The sequence below is a fragment of the Myotis daubentonii genome, chromosome 7 (assembly GCF_963259705.1).
Source record: "Myotis daubentonii chromosome 7, mMyoDau2.1, whole genome shotgun sequence".
NCBI lineage: Eukaryota > Metazoa > Chordata > Mammalia > Chiroptera > Vespertilionidae > Myotis > Myotis daubentonii.
In genome coordinates this window covers 40,469,358-40,495,951 of record NC_081846.1, presented here as the reverse complement: position 1 = coordinate 40,495,951, position 26,594 = coordinate 40,469,358, and the positions used below count along the sequence as shown (strand labels likewise).

Here is a 26,594-nt window from a genome sequence, read left to right as displayed (position 1 = left end):
AGATTATAGCTGTGAGGATTCCTAGTGGCTCTTCTTTCTATGCCGTAACACAAACAAAAAACACACCTCATTCTTAGAAAGGAGAGTATGCCAAAATCACAGAAAGTCTATGTGGAGAAGCATTTATAGAATCAGATCAAATATGTATATATTGTATATTCTGCAGAAGTAGTTTCTTCTTATACATAATTATATATGTCTGCATTAGTGAGTACTGAAATAAAAAAAACAATATATAAATATCTATTAGTCAGATATGATGTCAATTATAGGACTACCAAAGATTTCTTAAAAGAAAGTAAATAAGTGGCATTTCAGATTTTCTACCAAACAGTTTTCTCTTTTTATTGCTTTCCCAGCTTATACTAAGTAACCTTCCCTCGTATCAGTATAATCTCCAACCATCATCTCCTTCACCCTTTCTCTCATTATTGCTATTATTTTTTCAGTCTGCATGTGAGGAAAACAAATTCACCAAGAAGCCATAAAACATGGCAAGTAAGAGGGGACTATGTGATAGGGATGTGACTGATAAAGGGTTTTGCTTCTGAAAAGGCCAGACAATAATATTTTCAAAGTGTATACTATTTGCCAGCACTACCTTAAGCATATTACATATGCGTACATTTATACTATCCTCAACATGTTACATAACTGTATATATGCATGCACACATATAAGTGTATATATAACTATATATAAGTATATATACATATATACTCACACTACAGCATTAAATAAGGTACTATTATTAGCCTAAATTTTACTGAAAAACTGAAGCACAAAGTAGTTAAGTCCAACCTCATCCATCAGAACATCTTTGTGACTTTGGAGTAGGCAAAGATTTCTTAAATAGGAAACAAAGGATGCTAATAAAAATTAGTAAGCATACTCTATTATTAAGAATAAAATTGTAAGAATAAAATACTATCAAGGGAATGGAAAGACCATCCACAGAGTGGGAGATGGTATTTATTATATATACAAAGGGCTTGAATCTAGAATAAAGAAATCCTTCAAGTCAATAAGAAAATGGCAATATAATAGGAAAACTGGGCAAAAGGCTTGAATGGATATTTCACAAAAGTAGGTACTAAAATGGCCTGTAAACATACAAAAACATGTTTAACTTAATTAGTCATTAGGAATATATGAATTAAAATTACAATGAGATTACATTACATACCACAAGAATGGCAACAATGAAGAAAGACAGATTATCAAATGTTGGCAAGAATTATCTAAAGTACTGTTACCATTTTTAAAAGCTATTCCACAATATCTACTAAATCTGAATCTATACATAACCTGACTCAACAATTTCACTTCTAAGTATATACCTAACAGAAATGTTATACACTTGAATGTTCAATAGCAATACTATTTACAATAGCCCCAAACTGGAAATTAGCCAAGTAACCCATCAACAGTAAAATAATACATAAATGTTTTTGGTATCGTCACACAATAAAACAGTCACATAATATAGGACTGTTATATAGCAATGAGAAAAATATAGCAATGAGAAATATAGCAATGAGAAAAAATGATATACAGGGTGGGACAAGAGTAGGTTTATAGTTCTTTGTTTTGAAAATATAATCTATAATAATAACAGGGTAATATGCTAATAAGGCCTGATGTCCTTCCGGACTAAGCCAGGGCTGGAGGGAAGCCAGCCTAGGTCTGGGGTGCCTGCCGGAGGCAGGAGGGAAGCAAGCCTGGATCCCAGGTGCCAGAGGGAAGCTGGTGCCAGCAGCCGGAGGAAGGAAGGCCTACTCTTGCACAAATTTCGTGCTTTGGGCCCCAAGTAATTAATAAATGATAATACAAGAATAAACTCTGTTCTGCATACTCACAACTGTAAACATATTTTTGCCACACCCTGTATAAGTACATGCAACAACAAACAGACTCTGCAAATGTAATGTTGAGAGAAAGACCTAAAGGAGCATATCAACATGCTGTGTGATACCATTTATGGGGAGTACAAAATCAGGCAAAATGAATCTATGTTGTGAGGACTGTGGCTATCCTTGCAGGAAGAATGAGATGGGGTGGAGGTGGAGTGACTAGAGGGGCTTCTATGGTGATGGGAATCTTCTTCTACTTATCTTAGTGCCAGTTGCACAGACAGGCATGTATGTTTGTGCACATTCATTCAACTTTACACTTATGATATGTGCACTTTTGTATATGTTATACCCCAATAACATTTTCTGAAAAGTCATGTTTTTAGTAAACAATTTTGACAAATATAGGCAAAATTCCCCATAAGAACATCTCCAAATTCTGTCAAGTTTGCATAGTTTTAAGGTGGATGTGTTTTCTGAGTTCTTTTTTCCACTGCCAGCTTGATTTTAATTCTGAATGATTTGTGAGTAAATAAAAGTTCTCTTTAATGCTGATGCTTCCTCGCTGAATTTCAGACGTGGATAGAGAAGACTGATACAGAATTCAGTGATGTCAAAAAGAAAAATGTGTGTCTAAAACTCTGAATCTACAAAATCTTAGCAATTGCCAGTTTTGTGCCCGCATCTCCCTTGGGATAGGTCAGGGTTCCCTCCAAAGAGCTCCAGCAGCAGAATCTTGGCAGAACACTGCATTTAAAAATAAATCCTTTTGAGTACCACACTGAAGTTTATAAGTAAAAATGAAATGCTATATGTAAAAACAGCAGTGAAACCACATCATGATAGATTTTAAGCCACAGTGTCCTTTGGGTTTAGTAATATGCCAGCTTGTACACAAAATGATGAATCTTTCACTAAGATGCAATGGATAGCTTTTCCAATGCTGGCAGCAAAATGCATACAGCCAAGTGGTGATTCATTTATATCGGAATACTTTGCCGGTGCACTGAGTTTCTTACATTTAAATCTTGAAAAAAGTGGGTAAGATTTACTTACTGTATATTACCAAATATAGTTTGGTTAAACATGTGACATACTTCATCAGTTGCAATCGATTTTTTAAAGGTACATTGAAAAATCTGAAAATTTCAGAATTTAAGTAAAGAAGATAGTTGGTGTTTTTTTTTAAAAAAAAGTCTTCAGGCCCACTTGTCTTCTTTTAAACTGAATTTAAAATATTTTGCTTTGTTATAGCTTTTCCACTTGTAACCTGATAGTATTAAGTATGACCGCACAAGAACGGAAACTCTAAAAAGAAAGAAACAAGGTTCTGGCAAATGCTTTGTCAAGTCTTTTAAAATGGTTTTTAATACACCTGACTTATCAAAAGGGAATGTCATGTGCTTAGTTTCTAAATTACTAAGCCTTTAAAGAAGCCAAAATTATCTCCAGACAGGGATTTACTAAAATTGTCTGAGGTCGAGAGTGGATTGGGAGGTCACAGCAGCCTGACGAAACTTTCTGGCAAAAAGACCCAGGGAGATGGTCCTGAGCTACATGTGCCCAGTGATTCCTGTCTGTGGCATCGAGACACTTTTCTGAAGTCTGAAGCCTCCCGTACAGCATGCTAGGGACCTAATGGCAGCGTAGAACTAGGACTATTTTTTTAAGAAATCTTCCTAAAAATACAGGCTTTCTTAGGAAAAGCAACAGCTATGTTTCCCAAACCACTGAATACTTCTAGAAGAATTATACTTCATAAAATTTTATAGGCGAACATAATTTAGGAATTTACCCTTCATTTTATGTAAGAAAAGTGTATTTTGGAGCACTTAACCCAGTTTGGTATCTCTGTCTGTTGGGGTAGATAGTTAGTTAATATTAATAAAGGAGGAAAGCAAATGGAATCAGACATTAAACCAGATTAAGAAGCTAGAGCAGCCAGACACCCCAGGGGCTGCTAGCCAATTCCCTGACAAGGGGATTAACAACTTCCTTCCACTCCGACCCCCCTGTGTAGGGAGGAACGACTAGGTTCCCAATATTCCTGGAGGATAACTGGTCCACTCACCCCAACTATGTGGGGAAGGAATAAACAATAAAGGGGAAATTCCTCTGCTGGGCACATGCCCAGTAGAAACCAAGATGGTGCAGGGGGAGATAAGCGCATATGGAGTAGAAACCAGATGACAAGGCAAAACTTTAAGGCATGTGCAGTAGAAGGCAATATGGTGGCATAAAGGGGCGGAGTCTAGCCTGAGGGAAGGATTGGATTGGGTAAGGGACATGAAACACAGAAGATCCAGAAAAGAGACTGGTTAGTGGGAGGCTCCAGCACAAGCCCAGGAAAAGCCAGGAGAGAGATTGGATAGAGCTTACTCCTTCCCAAACCCAAGGATATATAATTAAAGCTTAACAAAAGTTCTTCTGTTGAGAAAGGATATATGCACCCCTATGTTCATAGCAGCACAATTCACCATAGCTAAGATTTGGAAACAGCCTAAGTGCCCATCAGCAGATGAGTGGATTAGAAAACTGTGGTACATCTACACGATGGAATACTATGCTGCTCTAATGCCGGGGTCCAACCCCAGCAGGTCCAGGGGTTCCCAAAGGCGTAGACGGAGTCGGCGAAGAAGGAAGGACACGGAGACAGTGTTCAGTTGATCAGCAGCCTAGCCAGGATCTCCAGCCAAGTTCTGGTCTGGATCTCCAGAGAGGTTCTGCTTAGGATCTCCAGCGAGGTTCTGTAGCCATGTTCCCTCGCTAGGTTCTCCAGCCAGGTTCTGTCCAGGCTCTCCAGTCAGGTTCAGTGTCCAGGTTCCAGTCAGGTTCTCCTGCCAATCTCTGTAGTCAGGTTCAGTCCAGGATCCCTTGCCATGTTCTCCCGCTAGGCTCTGTCTCTAGGCTCCGAGGCCAGTCCCTCTCCAGGATCCTCCGGCATGCTCTCTCCAGCAAAGTTCTTCTGTCTCTAGGCTCCGTGTAGGTTCTGTCTTCTTGATTCTGTTCTAAGTTCTGAGTTCTGAGTGTTTCTGTCTTGTTACAACTGTATTTATACCAGTTGATTCAATCCTATCAATCTCTATTACAAAAGTTAGGGCGTTTCTTATCTCCATTCCAGGGAGAAAAGATTATGTAGTTTAAGCATGATTGTTCGTAGTTAAAGGGATTAATTACCCGCCTGGCACTTAGTTGAGGGGTTTTATTCCCTCCCTAACTTCAGGGGAAAATCCCTACCTGGGGATTCAACCTTTCTCAGAGAGGTGACCTTGGTTAAAACACAGCGCCAAGAAGGTGAGCAAACATATTAAGAACCATATGCCATATATGCCAGGTCCCTTGAAACAGCAAGGATGGACCGGCTCCCGGCACTCTAAAAAGGAAGGAACTCTTACCATTTGCAACGTCATGGATGGAACTGGAGAGCATTATGCTAAGTGAAATAAGCCAGTCAATGAAGGAAAAATACCACATGATCTCACTCAATTGTGGATTATAGAGAACAACATAGACTGATGAAAAGGAACAGACCCAAAGACTGAGAAACAGCGATCAGGCTATCAATCCCCAGAAGGAAAGTGGGGGGGGGGGGGGTAAGCGGAAGAGATCAACCGAAGGACTTGTATACATGTATATAAGCCAAACCAATGGACACGGACAACAGGGGGATGGGAGCATGAGTGTGCGGGGGGGGGGGGGGGGTTAATGGGGGGGGATGAGGACACATTTGTAATACCTTAACTAATAATAATAATAAAAAAGTTCTTCTGTTGAGACCACTCTCTTTGTGCAGCCCTGGCAGAGGACATGCAGATGGAAAAATGAGACCCAGAGAAGTTCTGCATCTCTGGGCCCTTGTCCTTCCGAGTGAGGTGAGGACAAGTGTGGGCTTATGGCTCCATAGTGAGACAGAGCTGAGTCATCGGGTCATGGATGAGACACAGGGCACCCGGGGCAGTACTATGTTTCCACTCCAATAAATCTTACAACTGCACCTCATCTTCCTATGAGTGGGTCCCCAAAATGCTTTTCTTGTGATTCTGTGAAAGAAGCCTATTTCCACCAGCAACATGATAGAATCAAACCTAGAATTTCTTGCTCAGGGACACTTGTCTATAACATCAAAGGTATGTAAGAATGATATATTATAGTTATCTTTTTAAAAAATTTAAGTAGACTGGTGTTTGGTCTGATATATACATTGATTTCAGAGAGGGAGAAGGAGGTAGAAACATCAATGATGAGAGAGAATTGTTGATTGGCTGCCTCCTGCACACCCCTTACTAGGGATCCAGCTGGCAACTTGGGCATGTGCCCTGACTGGGAATCAAACCCAATCATAACCTGCAGTTTTATAGATCGACACTCAACTACTGAGACACACTGGCTTGGCTCTATTTATATTTTGTCTGAAATTTAGAAGTATTTATTTTCAAATGAGATTTTAATTTTAATATTTTTATAATATGATTAATAAAAGAAAGAAATTAAATGAAAGAGAAAAGCCCCAGCGGTCAAGAGGCAACATTTCTTTCCTTATTATAGAATGGCTGAAGATTGATTGCAGCATCTCACTTTAAATAATTCTTCTAATATTCCCACTACACTTTTAACCATACTGTGTGGATCAATATAACTAATTCAAATAGCCTCATAGTAGGATGCACACTCACATTTCCGTTGGTGGCTTTTACACTGAGCTTCTATCAAAACTGCAAGCAAAATGCTATCTGCAAAAGACACATTTCTTTTATTATCTTTGTTGTTGAAAATATTACAGATATCCCACTCCTCACTCCCCACATTGGTCACCTCCTACCCACTCCCAATGCCTCCCCAGGCCTTCACCACACTATTGTCTGTGTCCATGGTCCATGGGTTATGCATATATGCATATACGGTTTTTTGGTTAATCTCTTTCTGCTCATACCCTGTCCCCTCCCGTTACCTATGAAGTTCATCACTCTGATCCATGCTTCCATTTCGCTGGGCCAATTTTGTTTATCAGTTTATTCTGTTCATTTGACTCCACATATAAGTGAGATCACTAAGCAAAATAAGCCCATCAGACACTTTCTTTTTTTTAAAGCAATGGCAACTGACCTTCCTTGGAGCAGATGGAAGCTGGAGGGCCTTGGAGGCCCCTGGCTGCCTTTAGGCCTCTCCTGTGCAGCTCTCACAAAGGGCTTTGCTATAGGGGCTGCATTCAGCAACTCAGGAGGTCAGCTCATCGGCTCTAGGACATGAAAAATTTTGCCCCCTAGTTTCAGAGGATTTTAGTTCTTGCATTCAGTGTCTAGGCTATTTGCATTTAAGAACCAAAAAGGAAAAAGAAAAGTTACAGTGGTTTACTTAATGGTCCTTTTAAAAAGATATTTTCCCCCAGAATCTTGCTCAACGTAAAGAAACAGAGTTAATATTTGTTCTGCCAGTGCTCTTTACTCCCAACTTCATAGAGAAAAGAGATTTCCCTAGCTTAAATATTAACCAAACAATTCAAAAGCTGTTGCCCATGTTTTAAAAAAAGTAATAAACTTCTAAATAGAAAGCACCATTCAAGAATAAATAGAAATGGTAAAAATTGTGTTGTAACACTTCTTTTCTTTTTGTAAGTATATGCCATAGCCACCAAATTCTAGTGGGGTATTATAATCACGGTGACCGTCGCAGAAGAAGACACTCTTGGTCCTCCATGGGTCAGGAGACTATTTTCACCCAGGAGCAGAGAGATGACACCCACCCGGCAGGGCTGCTGTGCAAGCAGCATGAGAGCCACCATGCAACCCGGTGGAAAACTGGTGTGAGGTGACCAATCCAGCCATGCCAGGGATGGGGTGAGCAGAGAGTGTAAGTGACAGAGAAACAGAGGAGTTAGGATGAGGGAGAGGTGAGGGGGGTTTGGAGAGGGAAGGGGGAGTGGTCAGTTTGGCTAACTTTTGCAGAGTGGACTAGAATTAGCACTGATTCCTTATTTGGAATTTCCTAACAGGTCACTCCCAAAATAATCTCCTTCCCTTTTATCTTTGTGTGTGTGTGTGTGTGTGTGTGTGTGTGTGTGTGTGTGTGTGTGTGTGAAATCTGTATAGAATGAAGGATTGCCAAACAAAAACTGTATGAGCAGGAACAATCTAGTGAGGCAGGACATCTAACGCCTTCAAACAGAGGGACGCCTGGGAGACAATGTAATATCACCCTTATCCTGAGAAACAGAGTGTCCTGTGACCCAGGGGATGCTTGTACTCCATAGCGTCTTTAGTGGGTATTGAACAGAATGGCCAATCCCGGGCCTGCCTTCCTGGAATTCTGCCATTGTCCTGACAGCCTAGAAATTGATGCTACTTGTTTCAGTCACGCAGGCAGCTTCTGGGGCACGAGTGATAGGCAGTACAGCATCAGATAAGGCCCTCTGAAGAATGCACAAGGATTTTCTGCATTGGAAGTGATTCATCATAAATGACTGTCCCTGTCCCTGTGTATCATGTTTATCCTTGTACCATTATACTGATTTTGTACCAGTTTTTCTTCTGTGGAATTTCCTTTGGGCTTCCAAAATGACCCCTCACTCGCCCAATGATCCCCAAACATCAAAGACAATGGTATTTTAATAACGAGCCACATGGAAAATAGAGAATTTAATCATAGTACCCATCACTTTCCTTTTCAGTGATTTGCTTTATAAGGCAACAAAAAAAATGGAAACATTTTCTAGACAAACATTTATTTTGACTCTTGGTCTCTTTTGAACTTCAAACAGCCTTTTAAGCTCTTTGTTTTAAAGGACACAAATGGAGAATAAACAATTCATAAGAAAGGACCTTGTACTCAATGTATTTAATTTGACAAAGTGTATTTCCACTTACAGTCCAAAAAGAGTATCCAAAGTTCCAAAATTGTATAATCTCCATTTCCAAACGTTGATTGACTTGTGACTGTGTATTTTTTCTTTAACACTCCCTTTCTCTGTCTCTGTCCTATACCTGTCTCAGGAGTTCTCCATCTCACCTGTTTGCCTTTTTGGCCTCTCTCATCTCTCTCCAGTCTGTGGCAATTCTATCTCTGTCTTTTTTTTATCTCTTTTTGTGTGTTTGCCTGTCTGTCTGTTTCAACTTTTTGTCTGGGTCTCTGTCTCTCTCGCCATAATACTGGCAGTGAACTAGAAAGCACTCACAATTGGTCATTTACCTTGCTTTGAAAGCTGTATTATATTAATTTTGTTTTCAGTATTTGCATCTATAAATCAAAAGATTAATAGTACGATTTTGATAATATCAGAATAAGTTTGTCCCTGTGACAAGAGAAAACAGTTAAGGCCATATCTCTGGTAATGTCTCAAGTAGTCACGTCAGTTTCAAACATTTAAATCCACCATAGAATGTAATGGTATATTTTTATTGAAATTTGTCATCACTGGCCTGAGTTGTATAAATAGGGGAGGGTGGATGGGTGGGAAGTAATCAACCAAGGACGTTGTATGCATATATGCATGGCTCATGGCCACAGACAAAGGGGTGGTGAGGGCCTGGGGCTGGGGTGGGAGTGGGAGTGGGAGTGGGGGGTGGGGAAGGACTGGAGAGAGTCATTGGGGGACAAAAGGGGACATATGTATTAATTCCAATAATAAAGAATTATTTTTTAAAAAGAGAAAAAATACTACAACTTTTCATTGGGGAGCACAGGTACTTTCCATATATTAAGTCCACTTCTAAACTATTACATGGCTTACTATCACCCCATGTTTTTCTAATAAAGAAAATACAATTCCACGACTAAGCAAACATACAAAAATTCGAATGGTAACCACACTGAGCAACAGTGTCTGCTAAGAGTTCCCGCATCACATTCTCTAGGACCTTGCATGGGCTTTCATCTATTCATTATTTGCCAGAATACACGGAACCCTCTGTGTTTACCCTTCTAATCCACCAATGAGTAGAATAAAAGAAGCTGATGCTCTTTCAATCTTTTCCAAACCACCTGAAATCCCACTAGGGACTACGAGATAAAAACATCTTCCTAGTGCCAAGAGTTTCTAAGCTCTTTCCTAACAGTAATATCTAGTCATGTTTAAAAAATGGCAAAACTGAAAGAAAAAGGATATTTTAGCTAGGAGAAAACTAAAGTGATAATATAAAAATAGAAACTAGAATTTCATAAATACCTATTGCATACAAACAAAATACCTCTATCTGCGTAACAGACAATACTCCCTCTTGAGGAGTTAAACTTACCTGGTTTCCAGAGAGATTTCTATGCCCAAGGGTCTAAATAAACATGAAGTCATTGAGTTTTGACTTGAACTAGATGGAAGCTTAAAAACTTGAAACTTGCCTATCATAAAAATCACGTGACAGGAGTGCAAACAGCCCACGTCACTCAATATTATTATAGGCTACCAGCCACTATTCTGTCAGTCTGAATGTCCATTCTTGAACACGCACATTCATCACTTTAATTATACTTCCTGAAGAGAGGAGAAAAGAGAGGGAGGGTTCTAAGTACTTGGATTAAACGTGAACCTCATTTTTACCTAGTAGTTATTCAGAGACAATCTTCAAAAGAAAACGAAACCATAGTAGTTCATAAAGACAGAGGAAATGTGGGAAAGCAGTCGCATCTTCATTATATTCAGCAAAGTGACCCAATAATACAATCTGAGTAAAAACAAGTTTGGAAAACCAAGATGATATTGGGCAAGGAAGTTGTGAAATTAGCAAATTCTGTTTGCTCTAATTCTGATATTTTTTCTTCTTCTTCTGAAATTGATTTTAATTGTTTTACAATTTTGTCATGAAAAAGTTCCCTGAGGTGTAAATGCTAATCAATTTGCAAAGCTTACCTTCATTTTTAAGGTATGTCCGTGGTCACTTCTGCATTTGAGTACTTTATGAGGTATTACATTGAGAGCTAAATAATTCCATGATTTCAACCTGGTGCTCCTGTGAAATGTGGTGCTAGGAAACAGCGACAGGCAGTGCATCTGAACAAATCATAGGTCCTCTAATTGCCGCTTAGCTCTAATTACTATTGAGGATGGTGTTTGCAACTTGATTCCAGGGAGAGGGCAGACTAGGGCCCCACAACTCTGAACCAAATATATCCTAAAAGACTGGCAAGTCACTTTCTTTCAGGTAATTTTTCTGATTATCTCCCAGAAACTACCACTTTGCCAGAGTAAGAATGAAATCTAGCTAATACCCACTTCTCTTTCCCAGAAAAGCCATTCAATTCTCTCAAAAATATTTATGTATTTTAACAATTTGGATTTTTTTGGTATCATTTAGGGGACTTTTTTTTTCTTTTCTAGGCAGGCAACTAAATCTTTATCTTAAAATGGTTTTTAATTCAAAAAGAAATGTGTTCTCAAACTATGGACTTTATTTGTATTGTTAATCCAGAATAATTTGCATACTGTTAGGCATGAAGAATTTGTTTCCTTTCCTGTGGATTTTTAGGTTTTAAATAAAGATTCACAGCATATTTTAAAAAGCAGATAATTGGATGTTTAATTTGATAATTTGATTAATGGGGATGTCTCGGCATTTCAATTAAAAAACCTAATTTCAGTTATATAGGGAATAATCATGGTGAAAGTAGCAGTTGTGCAGGCTTGGAACTAAATGATACACCATTTACTTATATATGCAACTACATAATTTCAGTCTCCAGCTTAGTGACATCTGACCACGTGATCAGAATAGGGCTTCTGATATATCCATGTTACACCTGGGCCGGGGGCTATGACTGACTGCTTTGCTTATGCTAAGCTTACTGTCATTGATACTGATGAGTTAACTTAGTGGGCATCTGACTAAATTAAAAAAAAACAAAACTTGAAATGACTGATGTTTGCAAATGTCAGGAAGAATTTTACACCTTTGTGCAACTTAGCACATTTGCTAACCACAGCCAACACTTTAGTGACATACAGAATTAATTACACCCACACAAATTCAGCAATTTGGTATATCTGTTTATGTCAGATATGCACGGTAACTATCAGGGACAGGTAAACCTAAGGGAATAATTAGATGCAGCAATCAAAATGGTAATTATAAAACCAGCTCTTAGAAAAAGGGGCATATCTCCAGGGCCAATGATCGCAGTTGTTATAACAAAATAGCATTCTAAATGGGACATAGCATGTTAGCGCTATACTTAATTTCCCCCAAAATAACAATTGTGCACTTCTTACCTAATATTTATTTAGTTCTTCATGATTAAAATAAAATTATAGTCACTGCTGTGGTTCTCAATTTTTTATTTTATTTTTTAAAAATCTATAACTATGATAGTACTCTTTTAAGAAAACTCTTCATTCAGTAGGGTTTATGTTGATGCTTCCTTTGAGGTATTTTTCTTTCATGGAGCTAGGCAAAACATTCCTTTTTTTCTTTTCTTTTCAGAGTATTTTTTCTAGAACATTTTCAGGTCTGGCACACTAGTCCATTCTCAAACCCCCAAACCCTTTATTTATACCTTTCATAGAAGCTTAGCTTAGTTCAATTGTATGAAAGTGTGGTCCCCAGACCAGTAGCAAAATTCCATCCCAAACCTTCAGAATCACAAACTCTACGGGTGGGACCCAACAATCTATGTTTTAACAAGCCTTCTAGGTGGCTTGAAGCACACTGGTGTTTGAGAACCACTGGTCTATTGTCATTCATATAGTAAGAGCAGTAGGAGAATGGGGTGAGGGACATTTAGCCTTTATGGGGAAACTACAGGAGAGATAAGGCAGAGCAGAGAAGTGCCATGTAAGTGGTCCTCAAAAAAATGGAAAAGGTCTGGATGAATTGGAAAGAGGCACTAGACATCCCCCATTTGTCAAACTCATCACAAGGCCCAACAATTCCAAGATTTTACTCCATCAGTCATCATCTTTCTTCAATCATTCCATTTTGAAGGAAAACAAAGAAGACATCTCATTCCTGTTAGCTTCTTTGTCTTCCAACAACTCTCTTTTTTCCCTTACCTTTTAATTCCTTTTAAAATAGGTTATACTTTCTTTGTCACTTTTTACTATCATTTCACTTAATAAATCCAGTGACCTGGCTTCTGATTTCTCCAGCCTAATAGTACTATAGTTTTGAAGTTCGTTATAAATCCTGCTTGACCTTGAAACCATTGATAGAATATGACTCCATATGTAAATGACCTCTTTTCCAAGTTCAACTTTTGTATTTCCAACCACCTGCTGTACCCATCCCACATGTATCCCATTAGCACCTACACTTCAATTTGTACAAAATTACACTAGTCATCCCAGCCCCAAGAGACATTCCTCCCCTGTGGTCCTTTTTCCACTGCCTGGAACCAGGAGTCTCCCAGTTACACAGACTCTAAATCTTGAAGCAGTATTTGACTTCTCCCTCTTCCTTGTCCCTGAATCAAGTTAGTTATCTTTATGACATCTTTCACCTCCTTCCCCTTTTCATACCCATTACCATTTCCTTTATTTAGGTTTTCATTAGCTGTTCACTAGCATAATCTTTTAATCACTGTATTCCCCCCTGTAGTCAAATGAATTCTTAATAAAAATAGCTTGACTCAATCATTTTACTACTCAAATGTCTCTGATGACTTCCCTTAGTGACTTATAGATTCTGAAATCCAATACACCTGTTCAGATCCCCACTCCGCTACTTACCATCTGGACAGCATTAAATGAATTGACTTGTTAAGCCCCAGTTTTCTCAGCTGACAGGTAGGAATAAAATAGTAACCATATCTAATGAGGAGACCTGAAGGAATGAATACATTTAAATTCTAACTAAAATGCAGAGAACATTGAAAGATTTAGGGAATAATAAATATTGCAATCACTATCACCAAAGCCATCGCCATAGACTACACTTCTAACACTTTATTTCACTATCACCCTCCTCAAACTTAACTGAAAACTATTTTCTCGCTCACACTTTCTAAAACATGATAAACTGAATTATCCCTTAAGGACAAGGACCAAATCTTACTTTTCTGTCTTGGGCTCCTTAGGTAGTGCCTTGTAGACCTGTTCACTGTATGAAGCACCGGCAGGTTCTTGCACATACACATTTTCTTAATTCTATCACTTTGTGCATGCTTGCCAGGATGCCCTTCCTTTCTGTCCCCTTTCAAATTCTCTCCATTTTCAAGTAGCACTTTAAATGTCATCTCTCCCAGGAAGTCTTCCCATTTCCATCAGAAGTATCTTGTTCTCCTCTGAACCCACAATGCATTTAATTTATGCATTAATTAGGACATTCTGTTTGGGTATGTGTTTCTAACTCCCCACCCCCAAGAAGCTTTAACCAGTTAACTGCCACAGTATATTGAATTTAATTGAAAAAGGTCTGCAGCTTGCGTCTATAGATGCTTATGGCGTACAAATGGTTAAGCTCCTCTGGGTTAGAGATCAGACTTGATTTATTGCTGTTTGCCTAGTGCCTTACTCAGAGTAAACACTTAATGAATGTGTTGAGAGACGAATGAGTTAAAGGGAACAACATGTACACTCTTATTATAAGAACTGTGCCGCTGCATACTACCTGATTAAAAGTTTTCTTTTCCATTAATAACATGATGGTCTTCAAAGAGTGAGTGGTTTATGAGAATTAAATAAACAAGTTTAATAAGAGCCCTTATAAATGGGGTATGTTCCTAACCTTGGGGTTAAAGTTAGCATTCTAGAACTCAGTAGCATTTTCCATAAAAACAAAATCATAAATGGTCATTGGATTACTGGGGGAAGTTCTTAAAAGCTTAAACCACAAAAGAGGTGTATCAGATAGAACATTACACTAGCAATAGCACCTCGATGCTGACATTACATGGGGTCTGGAAAAGGAATCAATATCCTATCAATGTTTGTGAAGAGGTTCCATCTTCTTAGCAAAGCATAAAAGCATGACTTTTCAATTCTCCTATGTACTTTAAGACATACTCCAAAAGCCATAACCAGAAGCCAATTTTCTTGTGTATTCCAATGATTACTTTTCATTGTTAGGATGAATGTGATCTGGTTAAAAAATGAATTTAAATTGTCATTTACAAGTTGTAAATTTAGAAAATAAAAGCCCTCTATGAAATTGTCTATATGTTTAAATTTTTAGAAATCAGAACTTGTTTTCTTTTTACTTACAATTCTAAATTTCAGCTCCTTTGTCTGCCTTCTGGATAATTTTAAATTGACTATGATGACTGATACTCTAACTTCAGTTCCTTTACCCATATCCCCTGACAAATACATAATGACCTGTTAATAAACTTTTAATTACATTCATTAGGGAAGTCTGTTGTTTTAAAGTAACTCTTGAGTGAGTAAATAATTATTTTTTAATGGAAAAATGATTGCCTTTGCAATGATCTGAATTGCACTTTTAGAATTTCACAAATGTACTTATTTAAAGTAGGCAAGCCCATAAAGAAGAAGTTATCTGTGGAAAAAAGACTGTTACTTTTGCCCCCAACCTCCAGCACTGTACTCAACATTATGGTAAACAGAAAACAGGGATTCCTGGTCCTTATGAAGGTAACTATCTATTTGGAGAATAAAAATAAGATATCAGAAACCATTTGTGATTAATACTAAGACAGAAAACTTAGTGTGGATTATGGGCACAGATAGAGAAGTAATATGGACAAGGAGAACATAACCTCCATGATAGCAAGGATCTTCGCTCATTAATGTATCATAAGCACTTAGAACTGTGCCTTGCACGTACTGTGAACTAAAAAAACAACGGCTGCATCAAAAGGAGAGACAATAGTGGGTTAGAATGGCTGGAGACAGTTTCACTGGGAAGGCAGGACTTGACAGAGGCCATAAAATATGTGATTCCTTGGTTCCTCCTTTTGCTTACCACCTACATTCAGATTAGAAAGTCCTGTTGTCTCTACCTCCAATATATATTCCACGTCTTTCTGCTTCTCTCCATGTCTTTGCCACATTTTAGTCTAAGCCAGCAACATCTAACAGCTAATGGCTCTCAACAGATCTTTCTGGGAGCACTTATATGCCCCTACACTTGGTTCTCCACACAACAGCCAAGCAGTTTAAAAATACAAATCTTATCAAGTTACTTCAGTGCCTAATGGCTTCACACTGCACTCTGAAAAAAATCTTACCATGGCCAACAGTTAACACATGATTAAGTCCCTGTTACTTCCAGAGCCTCACTTTCTAGCCATCACCCCCACCCCCTTGTCTCCCATCCCCCACCAACATCTAAGCTTCCATTATCTTTCCCAACCATGTCAAATTCATTCTTGCCAAGGCTTTTGCCTTTGCTGTTTCCTCAGCATGAAACTCTTTCCCCAATTCATTTTTGTCTCAGCTCAGTTGAGGCCTTCGGCAAGGCCTTTCCTCTATTACATTGCTCTGTTTAATTTACTCCACTTACCTGTCTCTAAAAGTATCTTGTTTTGTTAAATTGTTCACTGTCTCCTCTCACTAGAATAAGCAATTTAGGTTTTTACAAATCTACTTATTTAAAGTAGGCAAGTCCATAAAGAAGACATTATCTGTGAAAAAGACTGTTACTTTTGCTCCCTGACCCCCAGCACTGTACTCAACATTATGGTAAACAGAAAACAAGGATCCCTGGTCCTTATGCAGGTAACTATCTATTTGGAGAACAAAAATAAGATATCTGAAACAATCTGCGACTAATATTAAGACATAAAACTTAGTGTGGATTATGGGCACAGACAGAGAAGTAATATGGGCGAGGAGAACATCACCTCCACAATGACAGGGATCTTCTATATTTCAGGTGCTGTATTCCCAGCTTCTTGAACAAAGCCAGGCCTATGGTAGCTCTCAATATGTACTTTAAATGAATGAATGAATAACTATACTTCCTCAGCCTTTTCAAGTATGAAGACACTTTTTAAAGATTAAGTGGTTGGAAGAACTCCTCATGTGTTATTACTGCTTCCCTCCCCCACCCGCCCTTTGTATTCACTGATTACATACAATGCTGTCCTGCAGTTGGTACCATTTAAAATAAAGATATTTCATTATCATAGGAGGGCTGACATACATTTGGCAAGCGTATGTTGGGTATGTGTGAAACATGGTGTTTATTGAATCTACCAAATCCTTGGTGCACATTTCCATTTATAGGTACATGAGGATCCTCAGCCCACAGATGTTACGGGACCCACTGCTATGCACACTTGATATAGAGGAGCAGAAGGAATGGCAGCTGTCCTTGTTAGGTTAGAACTTTCTCGAGACAGAGATAAGAATACACTCAGTGTGAAGCCTTATCCTAAACTAAGGATAAACCAACTTATTTTTTGAGCCTTCTAATGCTAATGTAGATTTTATTGGTTATCTTTACTCATCTGTATAACAATGGCTAACACATAACATTTATTTTATGTCAACACTGTTCTAAGCACTTTTCGAATATATTAATGTACTCAGTTTTCAAATTAACACAGTAAGGGAAACTTGCTCTTTTCTGCATTTTGTAGATGAGGAAACAGGACACACAGAGATTATCTTGCTCAAGGTCACAAAACAGGTAAGTGGCAGAGCTGATTCAAAGGCATGTTGTCTGGCCCTAGATGCCATCCTTTAACCGCTATGCTATGCACCCTTGCTCAGAGAAGGGACTGTCTTTACCCTGGTAAAGAATCTCTTGCACCATATGTAGCATATTTAAAAAAATTACGTTATCAGATGTCAGCTACTTCTAAATATGCATATTCTGCTTCCAAACATTTTTAAGTAGTTGTTTTTCTCATTGCTGCCAAATAAAGGTCTGAGATGCTTAGCAGCAAGTGACTTCATGAAGCAGTTCTGTATCATGTGGGAAATCATGAGGAAAATCTAAATCAAATACCAAATCTCATTGTACCTTTAATATCCCTGTGTAAACAGCATGAGTTTCAAGGACACACTGTGAAGTCTATGATAAGATAGCATATCTTAAAATAACTTGAAACCAAAAATGGATTTCTTAGTGTTATTTCCAACTCATCAAGAATGTTCTATTCTGACAGGTTAGGACATGGAGATTCAGACATCCCCTTAATATATAAAGTCTTTAAGTGTGCAAACCTTCGAGATTTCTTCATAATATTGCATCAGGCTATTTATGACAAAAGTTCAATATCAGGTTATAGAACCAAGGCCTAATGCCAATAAGACTCAGGTTGTCTGTCATCCATGTAAGGTCCTTCATTTATTCTAACCCCACCTACTGCTTCCTTTTTAAAGAGATGAATTAGATTTCTTATGAAACATGAATGAATCAAGGAGGAGTTGAGTCTACTGGACCTAGCACATGTTGTGCAACATGACCCTTATATAATAAATCTTTCAGAAAGCAGGTCTTCTTTCCACATGGGGCTGTCTTCACTTTTCTCATGTGAGACTTGGCAAATGGGACATTCTGAGTCTGACAGGCCACTTCTCTGCTCTTCAGCTGACAACTCTCTTGTAGAGATGTCAGCCAAACTTTCGTTGGAGCACGTAGGGGATCAAAACTTTTGAATCACGTCCAGTCAAGAGAATCCATCATTCCTGAACTCTCTGCCTGCCCCGTGTCCCAACAGCATCATAGCACTCCTGCAAGTCATCCCAGCTCCAAAGAGATGACATGAAAACACCGGATAGGAGGAGGATTAGCTGTCAACATGAGGCTGGCAAATATCTGCATGCAATTGTTTGAGAAAAGGGGTCGAAGATCCTAATTTAAATGCTTCTGGCATAAAGCCTAAACAAAAACAAAGCCCCCAAACAAATGCTCATTTGGGGGATAATGGAATCAGATGTAATCATTTCTCAAAGGATTCTGTGATTCAAAGAGATTAAAAATCTCTGCATATGTTTCTGAAAATTGTATGCAAACTGAATATCTTTCTGTAAATCAAATTTGATTTTTAATGTACAAGAAGAGCCAGGGAATAAAGAACACCTACAGTGAATCTTTCTGTAAAGCAAATACTTGCTTTATAAACTGCAGATGTAACCCTGAGTTTTTCAGTTTTTACAAAAGATTCAGATGATTCAATATCAGTCTTGTCTAAAATAAAACACATCATGATAGCAGAGGAATAGTGGCTAACTTCTACTAAAAATTTATAACATAGCCTGGAGGTCAAGTTCAGGTTTAATGTAAACTGAAAAAGAAGGAACTCCAAAAAGTCCCTACTCTTATGTGGACAGAACCTTAGTTATCCTCTGCTCCAAAGACCTCATTTTATGGATGAAGAAATTGAGGTTCTGAGAGGTTACATGACTTGCCCAAGGTCATTGCAATAGTTACAGACAATAACAGCTGTAAAAATAATGACAGCGATTATGATGATGATGACAGACAGCACTGTGATCTAGTGAGCATTTACTTGAGCTAAGCCTGTTAAAGACTTTAACCTCCTGTACTTTCACTACAGCTCTAGAAGAAGATTTTATTACATCTACTCAGCAGATGAAGCACCCTGTCCAGTGCTTCACAGCCATTAAACGAACAACTCAGAACCCTGTTTTAACTTGAAAGAATGTGCTTATAGTCACTAGTTTAAACTGCTTCCCAGAATATCACAGAACAGAGATCACATGATCTTGAGTATAAACAATTAAGAGGTTAGTTAGGAAAGATGTATGTACAACATTTAAGGTTTATTTGAATGGTTTTGTTTTTTTTTAAAAAAAAAATACAATATTAGACAGTCCTTGCTGATGCTACACCCTCACAGGTATTTACTAAGAGTTTAACTGGGGTATAACTTCTAGAATAAATCTAGGTCATCTCCTGCTTGCATTATCACTCTTAGATACAACCCTCTCTACTCAGGCTTCTCATCAGTCTGCAGGTCAAAGGAATAGACCTACACGGAGTCTATGCTCTCCCTCCCCAACTTCTAGATCACATTCTGGGTAATAGGATTCCATGTGTCCATGTCTTTATAGCCCCAGAAGCACCTCAAGGGTCTGCAAAGGTCTCTTTTCCAGATCTGTCCCACTAAGGTTGACAACACCTGCATGGGCCAGGGAGTGGCCTCTGGATGGCTGTTTTCAGGAAATGTAGCTGGAGCTTTCCAGTGGGGCATGGACCACACTCCTGTAGTACAGGACTGAGCTGGGCAGAAAGAAAAAGGGGTGGGATAGGAGCCACACTGATTCCACATTCTGGCACAGAATTTTGTGATATCTGGAATTCTAAAACAATACCTGGCCTTCTTGTTGTTGTTTTTTTATGACTATGTATGTATCAATGTAAGAGGATAACATGCTTTATTTTATCAACTTAGTGGCATGCTTTTTAACTTAAGAGATATATGTGTGCCCTGGCCTGGTGGCTTAGCTGGTTGAAGTATCTCTCTGTATACCAAAAATCTGTGGGTTCCATTCCCGGTCAGGACACATACCTAGTACTAGTAGGTTGCAGGCTTCATCCCTTTCTCACATTGTTGTTTTTCTCTCTCCCTTTCTTGTTCTCTCTTGCCCTCTTCCTCTATATCTCAAATCAATATAAACATATCCTCAGGTGAGGATTTTTTTTTAAAAAAAGTGAAGTTCAAACTGAAAACCCTAAGAGTAGGATTTACCTAGAGAAAAGGGAATGAAGTAAGAGAACAAGAAGAGCTGGTTTCAGGTTTGTTTTAAGTAGAGGGAACTACACCTGAGGCGAGGCCTGAAGCCAGAGCAAGCATGGTCAAGAATTTCAGTACTGACTGAAGCATGTTTCTGGAGTGAGAAATGTTCCTGAAAAAGTAAATAGAGACCAGACTAATGCAGGTCTCATAAGTCATGTTAATGTGTTCAGGTGACCTAAAGGTAGTGAAGAGTCAAAACAGATTTTAAATAAGGTCGTGACATGATGATGAGACTTGCATCCTAACCACTGCAAGTCAGGACTTTGGGTTTTCATTTAATACAACTCACTGAGATGAGAGTCCAGGGCCTTAGTGCTAGACTCCTCTTCCCACCTTGTCCTGCTTCTTTTCTACCACAGGGAGGAAGGGTGGACAGACAATAGCCATGAAAGAGGGAATCCCTGAATGAGGCTCCTTTATAATTCCTCTGTAAAATATAATCATTTGCGTAAAATATGTAGCTATCATAAAAGCTACCAGGACTGGTTGATAAATGACCATGTGTTTGAATTTCAACAATTATATTTTATTTTCGGGTGTCTCAAATATTACAGCAAAGATTCAGGTTTAGTCAATGTATTAAGATTTTGCTCTCAAGTATTTGATGTTAACCTAATAGATGTTGATCCTTTCAAGGTAAAGAAAGTTAGACGGTGTCTAATTCATATTCCTCTCTAACATATCTCCTCAAACTTTACACATGCATTTTATAGGACATCTATATCAGAAATGAATCCTTATCAACATATCTCAGTTGTGTAGTCTTTTCTCAACTTCCAAGAATTTCACATGTGCTATTACCAGGATGAAAATTTTAAGTAATAGAATTTAATTTCGGATCAAAAATAATATGATTTTTATTTTTATTTTGTCAGACTAAACTTCATCTGCCTTTGTGAAGTTAGCAGCTACCAGAAAAAAAGCAAAAACAAAAAAACAAACAAACAAAACCCTAAAGGATGCATTCAGTCCTTGAAAACACACTTTTCAAAAGTACAGTGTATCATTTTGCTCAATATTGATGAATACTGAGTGTACTATTCACTAGCTATTATCATATGTATTACAGTTGGTTCTTTTTTTAAAAAAAATCTAAAATTTAGGTGAAAAACAAAATTTAGGAAAAGTACTTTGAATTTTTACAATTGTATTGTGTGAATTTTTGAATTTTTAAAAAATAAAAATCAATACTGTGTAAGGAAAAAAGAGAAACAGATGAGAAGGTTTCAAGGGCTCTATCAATATCTTAAGCAATCTGATAGGAAAAAGTCATGTTGCATCAGCAATGCCAAGGTTACTCACATATAATGCCTATGTGGCTTTGGATAAAATTCTTAATTTCTTTATATCCCAGTTTATTTGTGAATAAAAGAAATAGGGTCAAAACAAACTCATTAAAATGCCATAGAAATTGAGGTTTATAATGAGCTCTGATATTCACTTGATAACAAGTAAAGCATTATTATTAGATTCACTCTATTTTATCTTTATACAGACCTATATTCTTCTGAACCAAAAGGAATGATTTTTTTTAAAATCACTTCTTTACTGTAATGCCCTTTAAAATTGATTACAATATCTTTCCCCAGTAGAAATGGGCAAAATAATTTAACAAAAGAGGGTATTTTTAGAGAAGTGTTACCTATCCCTTGATTAGGGGGTTTGAATCTTATATCTTCAGTTCATTAATAGTGGGGCAAATATACAGTACAATATATTCATAGGAAAACAGAACTGTGCCTTTCTGTTGATAAAATATGGACCAGGACTGCCAAGAATCAGACAGGCAGCATTGTCCTCACCAAGAACACTATACAACAAAGTGAACTTTTTTGTTTATCCTTCTCAAAATTGTTAGGAGTTCTTATAGTACAAATAACAAAGTCCAAAGTCCATGCAAGCAGTTTTCCTTTCTCCTGAACAAGGAGCACAGGGGACTAAAAAATATCCCTTAGTGAACAGTGATAAAATCTGCTGGGTAGCCACAAAAATAATGACTATCAAAACACTCCCGTTATAGTCAAATTAATTGTAGCTAGTTACAGGAAAAGACCATTGAAAGCCGCAAAGCCTATAAATAAACTAGATGAAAGTGATGCTAAAAGAAACTAATTTAAAATATACTTTCACACAGAGGAAATTATATTCTTCACATGGCACAAATAATTAACATTTATAAGTACAGAAACAACTACCTATCATCTTCCCTTTTAGTTCAGAAGAGTTGGGTAATGATGGAGGATTATGAGGGAGGCAAGTTAAGGAGGCAGGTTAATGAAAAAGAAGTGGGTTTTGCCTGAGGAGCTCTTTGCTTCACATGCTCTCTCCCTTGTTCCTTCTTGAACTCTCTTTAGTCCTGCCTTCTAAGATATATCTCTCTAGGTTCTCCTCTGGCCTCTTTGGCCAAGTTTCTCTGTCTCTTTGAGGCTCACTCTTCCTCCTCCAGTTCTGTGCACGTGGATGTCCAGGTTTCAACACTGGTTTCCTGCTGGTGGTCCTCTACACCCTCTCCCTGGATGATCAACTGCAACTCGAAGACCTGGCTTCTGCGCAAGCCCCAGATCTGTACATCCACATACCTGCTGGGCATTGCCAACTGGATGCTCCATAACCATGTCTAGAACCAAATTTCTTTGGACTCAGAGACTGTACTCTGAAATGTGATGGAATGAAGTTACTTATCCTAAAGGAATTACTTGAGATAATAGAAGATATATTTAGAGGAAGAAGAAAGCCAGTGGCAAAGAGTAAGAAAGGAAAAGTGTTCACAGTATTTTCTATAAATCTTCAGTGAACAAGAATTAATATATTTTAACAATGCTTTTAACCATCTGAATACAAATTATATTTAACATTATTTGAACTTTATAGTCGAATAAAGGATGGCCCTTTGTTCTCTTGGGTTTGTTTCGCCCCTCAATAAATGTTAAAACCAGACTGAGAAATAGAAATAGAAATGCTGTTATTTTTATTTTCCACTTTTATTTTCCTTAGATCCACCTTTTAGGCTGCTGCCAGAACAATATATCAAAAATTGAATTGAACCACATGACTATTCTGCTGAAAATCTTTCTTTCTTTCCTTTTTTTTTTCATTTATTCAACAAATATCTGCTGAGGTCCAGGACCCATCTGTCAGATCAATACAGCACTGGGAATGTGGCATAAACACGCCAACAGGGTTTCCAGGACCATGAGCTTTGCTTTCACCATGTGATTTACACTATTTTGGCTTATATGGTCCTCCCACAAAGAGAATCCTAGCTATCCTCTGAACTTCATTTCTCACCATCCCTGTCTCAAATGTTGTATCAGCAACACACATCTATCTCTAATTTCCTGTATACATTGTGCTATTTCTCAACTCTGATTTTCTCCCACTGACCCTTAATCTCCTCCCCACTTTCATCTGCCTATTGCTATCCATCTTTAATAGAGGAAATCTCTTTTTGACCAGCCCAGACATGTGAAGTATCCCTCTATTGTGTTCCTATAATACCTACATTTCCCATCACCAGACCTACCACATTGTGCTGTGATTTGTGTGTGTAGGGTGTATATAATCATTTGTGCACACCAATTCTAGACAAATATTTATTTTACAACTGCCAAACTCAACATACTGATTCATATATTCTATAATAATTTCAGAGAAACTCAGTGGTAAAGGGATGTTGATATTACAGAGAATTATAATTTCTGGAAGAGGACAGGAGGTAGAAATTGTTTGGGTAGCAGCTCTAACCCCATATCAACAACGTTCCGGTAGTCTCTGCTACATTAGTATGTTTGCCTTCCTGGTCGCAGCATTAATAATTGTTGTGATTAAGGTGATCCTTTTGCTAGAACTGGGGGATTAGGAAAAGCTCTCTTAATGGATGGCTTCAAGCATTCTTTCTATGGGATATAAAGGATCCAGGAGAGAACTGGATATGAAAATATACTGAGGCAGTAGAAAGTAATCATTACCTGCAAATGGTAATTATGACATGGAGAAGAAGCTCCATACCATCAGGCTACTGCAGTAAGAACTAAGTCTTAGGAGCTGTATCAGTGAAGACATTGCTGTGGCATATATCTGAGATCTTGCTGCCTGTGGATTCCTCTAAGATTTTTTATGGTTTCCCGTCTTACGTTTAAGTCTTTTATCCATTTTGAGTTTATTTTTGTGTGTGGTGTAAATTGGTGGTCTAGTTTCATTTTTTTGCATGTATCTGTCCAATTTTCCCAGCACCATTTATTGAAGAGACTGTCTTGACTCCATTGTATGCTCTTCCCTCCTTTGTCAAATATTAAGTGTGCATAGTGGTTTGGGTCAATTTCTGGGTTCTCTATTCTATTCCATTGGTCTATATGTCTGTTCTTGTTCCAGTACCAGGCAGTTTTGAGAACAGTGGCTTTGTAATACAGCTTGATATCTGGTATTGAGATCCCTCCTACTTTGTTCTTCTTTCTCAGGATTGCTGCTACTATTCTGGGTCCTTTTTTTTTTTATTCCAGATGAATTTTTGGAGAGTTCATTCTAGGTCTGTGAAATATGCCATTGGTATTTTAATGGGGAGTGCATTGAATCTATAGATTACTTTGGGTAGTATGGACATTTTTATTATGTTGATTCTACCAATCCATTTACTGATACAGCTCCTAGGGCAATGGAAACCAAAAGAAAATAAACAAATGGGGCTACAACAAAATATAAAGCTTCTGCACAGCAAAAGAAACCATCAACAAAACAACAAGAAAGCCCACTGCATGGGAGAACATATTTGCCAATGTTATCTCCGATAAGGGTTTAATCTCCAGCATTTACAGGGAGCTCATACAACTTAACAAAAGAAAAATAAACAACCCAATCAAAAATTTGGCAATATACCTAAATAGTTACTTTTCAAAAGAGGACATAAGGAAGGCCAAGAGACATATGAAAACATGCTCAAAGTCACTAATCATCCGAGAGATGCAAATCAAAACGACAACGAGGTACCATCTCACACCTGTCAGAGAGGTTATCATCAACTAGTCAACAAATGACAAGTGCTGGCAAGGATGTGGAAAAAAGGGAACCCTCCTGGTGGGAATGCAGACTGGTGCAGCCACTGTGGAGAACAGTATGGCATTTCCTCAAAAAACTAAAAATGGAACTCCCATTTGACCCAGTGATCCCACTTCTAGGAATATACCCCAAGAAACTAGAAACACCAATCAGAAAGGATATATGAACCCCTATGTTCATAGCAGCACAACTTACAATAGCTAAGATTTGGAAACAGCCTCAGTGCCCATCAGCAGATGAGTGGATTAGAAAACTGTGGTACATCTACACAATGGAATACTACACTGCTATAAAAAGGAAGGAACTCCTACCATTTGCAACAGCATGGATGGAGCTGGAGAGCATTATGCTAAGCGAAATAAGTCAGTCAGAGAAAGATAAATATCACATGATCTCACTCATTTGTGGATTATAATGAACAAAATAAACTGATGAACAAAAACAGATCCAGAGACAGAGAAGCATCGATTAGATGCTCAAACCTCAGAGGGAAGGTAGGGGAGGGGGAGGGTCAGGGGGAGAGATCAACCAAAGGACTTGTATGCATGCATATAAGCCTAATCAATGGACACAAGACAAAGGGTGGGGGGAGGGCATGAATGGGAGGGCAATGGAGAGATAAGGACACATATGTAATACTTTAATCAATTAAAAAAAATAACAGATAAATAAATAAAGAACTAAGTCTCTCCTCAAAACCTGCAGACCACTACAGGGACAACAGGGAGACAGCAGGCTGGCTATCCAGGGCCAGTTGGATTGAGGGCTGCTGTTTGTTAAGACCAAGAATAGTGGGGCGTAAGACAAAACCACCTCCTTAGATGAGATCTTGGAATAATTTTTTTTCCATTTTAAGGAACTTCTAGTTTTAATTTGATTATATAATATAAAGTTGATTGTATATCAGATCCACAAATTCACAGTGAAACTTAATTTTCTCTAATACATATGCCAAAAATCACATAAATATAACTCCTTTCCATCTGTAAGACCTATTACTGTAATATAAGAGCTAGTGTCTACTTTAAATAGAAACATTGTATATGTCAATATATTTCTAGTAGAAAATATGGCAAACCTATGCTTTTTTATAATTAC

General features: G+C 38.0%; 1 protein-coding gene across 4 annotated transcripts in view; it reads right to left on the bottom strand.

Moving 5' to 3' along the window:
* ZNF385B (zinc finger protein 385B) overlaps positions 1-26,594 on the bottom strand; it is a 375,335-nt gene that overhangs the window by 83,913 nt on the left and 264,828 nt on the right. The window contains exon 1 of one of the 4 annotated variants that reach the window (XM_059703942.1): positions 10,082-10,170. The exons of the other annotated variants lie outside the window; for them this stretch is intronic. The gene's annotated coding sequence lies outside the window, so the exon portion shown is untranslated. Of the gene's footprint in view, positions 1-10,081; positions 10,171-26,594 lie in introns of those variants that run through there. 4 annotated transcript variants of the gene reach the window in all.